At 51.4% G+C, this 8,507-nt stretch overlaps 1 pseudogene; it reads left to right on the top strand.

The window, feature by feature from the left end:
* The first annotated feature begins 6,085 nt into the window (after positions 1–6,085).
* Positions 6,086–7,079, top strand: LOC134159319 (olfactory receptor 14J1-like; annotated as a pseudogene).
* The last annotated feature ends 1,428 nt before the right edge of the window (positions 7,080–8,507 follow it).

The following is an 8,507-nucleotide window of genomic DNA, read 5'->3' as shown; positions in this document are numbered from 1 at the left end:
CTGCCTCCCCAAGGGCTTGGGGATCTAGGTAGGGGCCATCCTCAACCCTTCCAGTCAGGGGAAAGGGTGTGAAAAGGAGCAAACTGATACTGCATGTCCACAACTGGTAGATTATGGACACTGCCCCAAACTGGGTGTTTTCTGGCAGTCCTGATGCAGGTGCAAAGGCAGTCCCAAACTATTTGGTGGCAGCCATCAAAATAACAGACTCATTATTCTCAGCTATGGTGGAATTTCACTTGTGAGATACAGTGACTGTGCTGGGCACCCTCAGGGGGATATGAATCATTTTTCCTGAAGACAATGGACCTGCTGTTTTGCGTGAGTGCAGTGTCCAAGCAGACTGGCACTGGTCTATAAAAACTTCTGGAGGTATTGATGATGGATCACCTGAGGGAACTGTACCACAGTTGAAAATGAATTGTCACCAAGATCCAGGGATTTGTGATGGGCATGCACTATGGCCTAACTAAAACCTGAATACCACAGCAAAGACTTGAAGGATCTCTTCTATCTGCAGGGCTGAATAACCACAGCATTTTGTAAGATCAAGTCCTCTTCTTATTAGTGTTGTTCATAATTTGCACATGCTATGTGAAACGTATTCTTTATTTAACAGGCAAAGTAATTTGTCAGGCATGTGGCACAGAAAATCTTCACCACAAACACTGTGTGACTTGTGAAAGCAAGCTGCCTGAAATACAGACACACAGAGGCTTCTTCCATCAATCACACTAGGGTTAATCAAATCAAAGCATAACATTCCTTTTCTCTGGAAAACTGAAGTCATAGCCCTGTGTCCCTGTTATAAAGCAGAGATTCCTTCCCTCATGGGATATTCAAGGCCAGTACTCCCACAGATCCTCCATCACAAATGTCCAGCTAAACAGAAGTGTACCTTTGAGTTCCTCCTGTGGAAGTCAGGACTGTGTGTGCCATTATGAAAGCTCAGAAGGCTCTTAGAAAATGGGTAGTCTTGACTCCAAGGGAGTTTTGTTTGTATTCAGATTATTTTCAATTGCAGTAGAAAGCTTTAGTGTCTACATCAGGAAGACAATTTTTTTTGTTTTCCATTTTTTTGTGAAAATAAAATATTCTTTTATATTATTTTCCTCATCTCATTTTTAATCTCCATCTCTACGTGCATACAGCTCCTCTGATTGGATTTGCCTGTGACTGTGTAATGGATGGGAACTAGCTGAGAGTTGATTCCCTCCCATGACTGAGAGACATAACACAGTATGGTTTTGTCACAGTGTATTTGGCAGAGTCCATGTGTGTATGTTCATGGTGACTGTCGGAAAGAGGCAGGAAACCATGAGGGTGCAGCTGTTCTATGAGCTTCCCGTTTAGGCACGCCGAGGTGCCTGGCCGACGCTCTCAGTGCGGCCAACACTGAAATGATGAGAAACTGCATGGCCCCACTAGTAAACAGTGACAGAGCTGGCATAAAGCCTGTTGTGTTTCTAAGGGTATTAAAGCAGGAGCCTCTTGTAGCCCAATTCGATGCCTCAGCTGTGGGTGGATGTGCAGTGCAGGAACTTTCCCAATTACCTGAGACTCCCAGCATTGGCTGCAACGGGGCTTCCCAGCTGAAGCATGCGCCTGGAGAATGGTTCGATGATGACTGGTGATGTGTTTCTTAATCTCTGTTCTCTCTATGCAGTATTGATTTGATGCATTGCTAATTGTCCTCTGCACTTCACTTATATACATGTACATAATTTCTTCTCTTGTACTTATTTACTGTATAGAATTATTTGCCCACTTTAGTGTGCTTTTTTGCTTTAGTGTGCTTGTTTAATACACTGTGCATGCTATACAGCTAGTGTGTGATTGTTTTGTTGAGTACCCTGCCTGTCAGAAGAACACTTGTGTACCCAGCAACCTCCCTGCCTCTCTTACAGACACCAGGTCCTGCTGCATTCCCCAAGGCGGAACTGGACGTCTGCAAAAAAGGGCCTCCCATGTACACGATGGAATTAAAAGCAGCCTTGGAGGAGAGAAAACAGCAAAGCTGGGGCAGGCAGACTACCGCCCAGGAAAGGTAAGGCAGCCTGCCCACCTCTCCTGTTCTGCTTTACAACTACCAGCCTTTGATCATCCCCACCTTCTGTTGGGGCTTCTGAGAACACATGCCCACATTTCTTGTGGGGAGAACAAGGGCCTGTGGGGATGGGACAAGACAATGTCTTTAACCTGACAGAGAGGGGAGACTGAGATGGGATCTTAGAAGTTCTTCCCTGTGAGGGTGGTTGGACACTGGCACAGGGTGCCCAGAGTAGCTGTGGCTGCTCCATTGCTGGACACAGGGGCTTGGAGCAAGCTGCTCTAGGGGAAGGTGTCCCTGCCTCTGGCCAGGATTGGAGCTGGATGAGCTTTAAGGTTCCTCCCACCCCAAACCATTGCGTGCTTCTGTGGCATCCTCAAGTCCCCAGCACTGCCAGGTGGCAGCCCATGATGCTGGCAAGCACTGCCATGGGCTCGCTGGCAGGTGAGCGCTAGGCCTGGCTCTTGCCCTGGCTTTTTGGCCACTGCAGTGGGTGCTGCATATGAGGAGCGATGTGGTAAGAGGCTCTGTGCTGGCTGAGGTGGCATGGTCATGCTGGGACCTGAGTTTCTCACCCAGGAACCCTGTGGGCAGGGACCGGGGCTTTGTCATTGCTGTCATTGCAAGCAGGGCATCCCCTATCCAAGGAGGTTGTGTTGTTCTCTGCTCCCTTCTTACTTCTGCCTAGGTCACCCCTTAGCTGCAGCCCATCTAAGCTGCCTGTAGCACCCCCAAAGTGATCCTCAGCCCACCATCACCACAGCCCCCCCCCCCAAATGAACCCAGGGAACCAAAATCCTGGAGGGGCCCCACCAAACACCCCTGCCCCCAACTGAAGGTGCCCCCTAAAAGCTGCTCCCCCCCCAAAGTCCCTAGCTCCAAAACGCTCCTTGTTGACCCCAGAACACACACCATGGGGCATGCCCAACCCCCTTTCCCTCCGGTATCAGGGAACCAGGGGAGAAGGACAGCCCCAGGGGGGAGGGGTCCCTAATTTGGGGTGTCTCCCCCAAAAGAGCCAAGAGGTCGGGTGGGGGATGAGCAGGAGCAACTGCGGAAGGGACTAGGAGCACTGGGATATTGAAACCTCAGCAGTATCTGGGGCCATAGGGGCCTCTATTGGTCTCTACTGGTGCAAACTGGTCCATACTGCTCCACACTAGGGTGTGTAAAATTGAGGACAAGACCAAGTTGGGTGGGAGTGTTGATCTGCTGGTTTCTACCTGGTTTCTGACATTGCTCAGTTGGAACTTTGATATCATGTAGTGCTTCCCACACTGCTGTTGCTGCTTCTCCTACCTCTGTGGGGGAATCTACTCTGATTAAGACATAATTTATATAATGGTACATTTTCACATTCTAAGGAAATGAGACTGTTTGTAGGAGTTCAGCGAGTGCAGCATGAACAGCTGGGGGTGAAGTCTGGTAAAGGTTTGATGTAGACCTTCCTAAGTAAAAGCAGATTTTTCCTTATCCTCTTCTTGGAAAGCAATCATATAAAGAACATCTCCTTTCATCTACTGCTGCAATCCAGGTGTGCGCAGCTGCTTGCAAAGTCTCTGTAAGTTTGCAATGTTTGGTGCAGCAGCTCTCAAGGACCTGTGTTAGCATTTAAACACCAGCAGTCAATTGTTAATCATCTTCTTCAATCAGGTTCATGACTCGCCAAACTGGTGAGTTCCATGGGGAGTGAGTTCTGAAAATGAGTTTTTGCTTTTCCAAATCAGCTGTGACTTCAGAGATCCCCTTTTGTGCTGCTGCAGACACTGGGGATTGTGGTACATTGGTGATCTTTGACTCCCACCTCCTGTGGCTTTGTGGTGAGCATAGGAGGGAGCTGAGTCTTCTTCCACCCCAGGGCTGCAATCCCAGGATGAGATGCCTCACCTAACCAGGATGAATCCCTTCCTTCAGCAGGGATAAAGGAGATCTCTGCCTCTCCTGGTCTGCCTATCCTGTCTGATGATGGGACAAGAAACAGGCTGCCCGCAGAAGTGATTGTGTCACCATCCCTGGCAGTAGTTAAAAACCATGTTCTAAGGGACCTGGTTAATGAGTTGACTTGCCGGTGTTTGGTTAATGATGGACTTGATGTTCTTAAGGGTCTTGTGCAACATAAATAGTTCCATGATTCTACAAAATCTTGTTGTTTAGACCAAACTCTGTCTCTCATCACAGAAATGACACTGCAGAAAGGCAGTGTGTCTGCAGGTGAGGGAGGGAACATCAGTGTCTGCTTCAGGCCGTTTCCCATGGTGTTCCCCTGGAGCCCCAGGGAGCCCTGGAGGGAGCCCAGCGGGGCAGAGGCAGAGCCACCTTGGGCTGGGCGTCTGCTGCTGCTGAGCTGGGCCGGGCTCCTGGGACGTAGATAGATGCTGGCAAGCGGGCAGAGCTGCAGAGACCTCTCTGCCCAGGAGCGGGGCTGGGGCACTGCCTGCAGGCACCCAGGGGGAGACCTGCGAGCCTCGGAGAGCTTAAAGGCACTCGGCAGTGGAGGATGCCGAGAGGTCTCTGCAGGAGAAACGTTCCGAGCCGTGCGCGATAAGGCTCTGGGTGCAGGGCAATGCAGCTGCAGCTCCCGGAGGGATCTCCTCAAGCTGCTGCCTCGGACAGTCCATCGGATCTGTCAGGAGGGCTCTTGGTTTCTCTGTTGAGGATGTGCTGCAGAGCAGGGCTTCCCTCTGCAGCACGGGAGTGAGAGGACAAGGCAGGTCCCTCGTTCCGGGGCTGGCTGCAGGGTGTGAACGTGGGTGTGCAGCCAGGGGTGCCCAGCGCTATCCTTGTGAGCAGGGTCCCTGCAGCCCAGGGGCTGTGTGCAGGGGAAGGGACTCTGCTGCCTGCCAGGGTCAGCACTCAGTGCTGGGGGGGGGGGGGGGAGAAGCCGGTGGAAAAGGAACACCCCCTGGCATTGAAGGGAAGTGCTGAGTGGGTGGCGCTGTTCCAATCTCCATTCACACTGAGCACCTTTGCAGAGGTTCCTTCTGAAAGACGCTGCGTTTACCTGATAGGGAAGGATTCTTATCTATGATGTTTTTCACTCTTGGTGGGCAGGTTGGGCACTGGGAGCTGGGAATTTACTTCTCTGCTTTGGAGAAGGCACCAGGAGTCTTGTCAGGACTTGTTTGAGCTGCTCCTGAGCCCCTGCACAGGCAGAGATGACCCTGGGCAGAGCCCTGATGCCGGCACGGGTGTTCAGGGCAGAGCTGAGCACACAGCCCATGGGATGGGCTCTGGGAGCACTGAGAGGGAACAGAGCTGGGAACAGAACAGCAGCTCCTGGCAGGGACAGCTCCAGGCAGCAGAGACATGGGCAGGGAGTGGGGGGAAAGTGCAGGCCAGCCCTGGGGAGGGTGCGTTCAGGAAGCTCTCTTGGTGTCTGGTACTGGAGGTGGCTGCTGGCCGTGCTCTGCTGTGCACGGCCCTTTGCTTCTCCCCATGAGAACTCCATGTTCTGTTCATTGAAACCATGCTCCCCTGCTCTCAGCACAGGACAGGTACTTGTTCTTAAGACCAATTTGTGTGTGAAGGCATCTTACAGGCAGTGCAAGTTTGAGCACAGGGCAAAGGGAAAGGTCTGATGGTCACTGCAGCTCTCCTGGCTCTGCACTAAGCTACAAAGAGCTATGGCCTTTTGCCTGTTTGAATACTTTTCAGGTTCTCAGTCATACAAAGAAGTATTTATGCCCCTAGAAAGAAGCCTCAGCAATGTTATTCCATTAAACAAATAACACAAAGTGATTCTGAGGCCGTGCTGAGCCTCCCTTGTGCAGCCCAGACTCAGTCAAGTCATGAGTGCAAGTACTGAACTTTATAATCAAGTTGGACTTCATCTGACATCCCTTTTGAACATCAGAGCTGCGCAATCCACTGTTTCAGAGCAAAGCTGACTCCATGGCAGCACATGGGCAGAGGTCCTGCTCCTCACAAGCACACTCAGCCTGCAGAAACCAGAGAAAGGAAATGCATTTCAATTGAGGGGATTTCTATGAGAAATGCAGTGGATTTCCTCAGAAGTTTGCCATAATTTCTCTCTCTCCTTTTTGAGGAAACAGGCCCCATGCCCAGAGGCAGCAGATGTCCAACGGCAGCTCCATCACCCAGTTCCTCCTCCTGCCTTTCGCAGCCATACGGGAGCTGCAGCTCTGCCACTTCTGGCTCTTCCTGGGCATCTCCCTGGCTGCGTTCCTGGGCAATGGCCTCATCATCACCAGCACAGCCTGTGACCAGCACCTCCACACCCCCATGTACTCCTTCCTCCTCAGACTCTCTCTGCTGGACTGTGGCTGCATCTCCACCACTGTCCCCAGATCCATGGCCAATTCCCTCTGGGACACCAGGGCCATCTCTTACACAGCTTGTGCTGCACAGCTCTTTTTCGTTCTCTTTTTTTCATTTCAGCAGAGTATTTTCTCCTCACTGTCATGTCCTATGACCGCTATGCGGCCATCTGCAAATCCCTGCACTACGGGACCCTGCTTGGCAGCAGAGCTTGTGTCCACATGGCAGCAGCTGCCTGGGGCACTGGGTTTCTCAGTGCTCTGCTTCACACAGCCAATACATTTTCACTACCCCTTTCCAAGGCAATGCTGTGGAACAGTTCTTCTGTGAAATCCCCCCCATCCTCAAACTCTCCTGCTCACATTCCTACCTCAGGAAAGTTGGGCTTCTTGTGCTAAGTTGCTTTTTAGCACTTGGCTGTTTTTTTTTTTCCATTGTAGGGTCCTATGTGCAGATCTTCAGGGCCATGCTGAGGATCCCCTCTGAGCAGGGACGCCACAAAGCCTTTTCCATGTGCCTCCCTCACCTGGCTCTGCTCTCCCTCTTTATCAGCACTGGTACATTTGCCTACCTGAAGCCCCCCTCCATCTCCTCACCTTCCATGGATCTGGTGCTGTCAGTGCTGTACTCTGTTGTGCTTCCAGCAGTGAACCCCCTCATCTAAAGCCTGAGGAACCAGGAGCTCAAGGATGCTGTGAGAAAGTTGGTGACTGGATGGATTTCAGCAGCCATACACTGCCTGCTGTCCTCTGCAAAGCCCACGTCTGTCTTTGCTGCATTACATTTGTTTTCCTGTTTCAATTTGTGGTGTTGTTGTCTTCATAGAAATTTCAGATTTTCTCTCTTCCTCCTTAAGTAGACACTCGTGTTGTGTGATAAAAGAGACTTTGTGTCAGTGGTGGCCTCTCTATTTAAGGGAAATAAACCATCCTGCAGCAACTTCTTCTCTGTGATATCTCCTCACATGGCAGGAATGAAGGGAAATGAAATCAGCTTTCTGGCTGCTCCAGCTCTAGGATGGCTGCTCTGTGCCTGGAGCAGGAAGAGATCTTGAGGAGCCCAAGGGCCAGGGCTGTTGTGCTGGCTGCCTGTACCTGCAAGGAAGACATGGAGAATACAGAGCCAGGCTCCTCACCATGCTTCCTGGTGAGAGGATAAAAGGCAATGGCGGATAGTGACAGAGAAGAGGTTCAGCTGTGATATAAGGAAACCTTGTTCCCATCGGCTCAGGCAAGTGCTGCATCAGGTCACCCAGTGAGGCTGTGAAGACTCTGGCCTTGGGGGTTTTCAGCTCATACTGAATCAAGCCATGAACCACTTGCTCTGATCCCATTCCTGATGGGTTGGACTTGAGACCTCCTGGGGTCCCTTCCAACCTCTGTTCTCTTATGATCCTACAATGATGGGGTTATGAAGAGCTACAAAGGTGCTCTGAGGGGTGGAGAACATCTCAGGCTCAGGCTCAGAGATGTGGGTGTTCAGCCTGGAGAAGAGAAGGCTCCAGGGAGACATCTTAGCAATCTGCCCATATCTAAGCAGGGCCTACAAGAAGTCTGGGCAGGGCTTTCTACAAGAGTGTGCAGTGACAGGACAAGGGGGAATGGCTTTAAGCTGAAAAAAGGGAGATTTAGCTTGGACATTCAGAGGAAGTTGTTCTCTGTGAGGGTGGTGGGATACTGGCACTGGCTGCCCAGAGAAGCTGTGGCTGCCTCATCCCTGGCAGTGTTAAATGCCAGGTTGGATGGGAGTAATCTTAGCTCTGAAGCAGTGCTTTGTCGAGCTCTGATGTTCACAAAGGATGTCAGATAAAATCCAACAGACCACACAGACACAGAACTGACCCCCAAGAGACCTCCCAGTAATTACCCAGACCCAAAACTGCCCCCCCAAGTGACACTCATAGAGCCAAAACTGCCCCCAAGTGACCCCCAAGTGACACTCAGACCCAAAACTGCCCCACAAGTGACTCCCCCGACCCACAATTGCCCCCCGAGTGACTCCCCAAGTGACCACCCAGACCCACAACTGCTCACCAAGAGACCCGCAAGTGACCACCCAGACCCACAACTGCCCCCCCATGTGAACCCCCAGACACACAACTGGCCCCCAAGTGACCCCAAATTCACTCCCCAGTCCCACAGTTCCCCCCCCAGGTGACACTGAAGTGACCTCCCAGACT

This window comes from Pezoporus occidentalis, unplaced genomic scaffold (assembly GCF_034315485.1).
Source record: "Pezoporus occidentalis ecotype Australia unplaced genomic scaffold, CSIRO_AGI_Poc_V1 ctg144, whole genome shotgun sequence".
Taxonomy (NCBI): Eukaryota; Metazoa; Chordata; class Aves; order Psittaciformes; family Psittacidae; genus Pezoporus; species Pezoporus occidentalis.
Note: the sequence above shows the minus strand (reverse complement) of the source record. Positions and strands in the feature narration are given on the sequence as shown.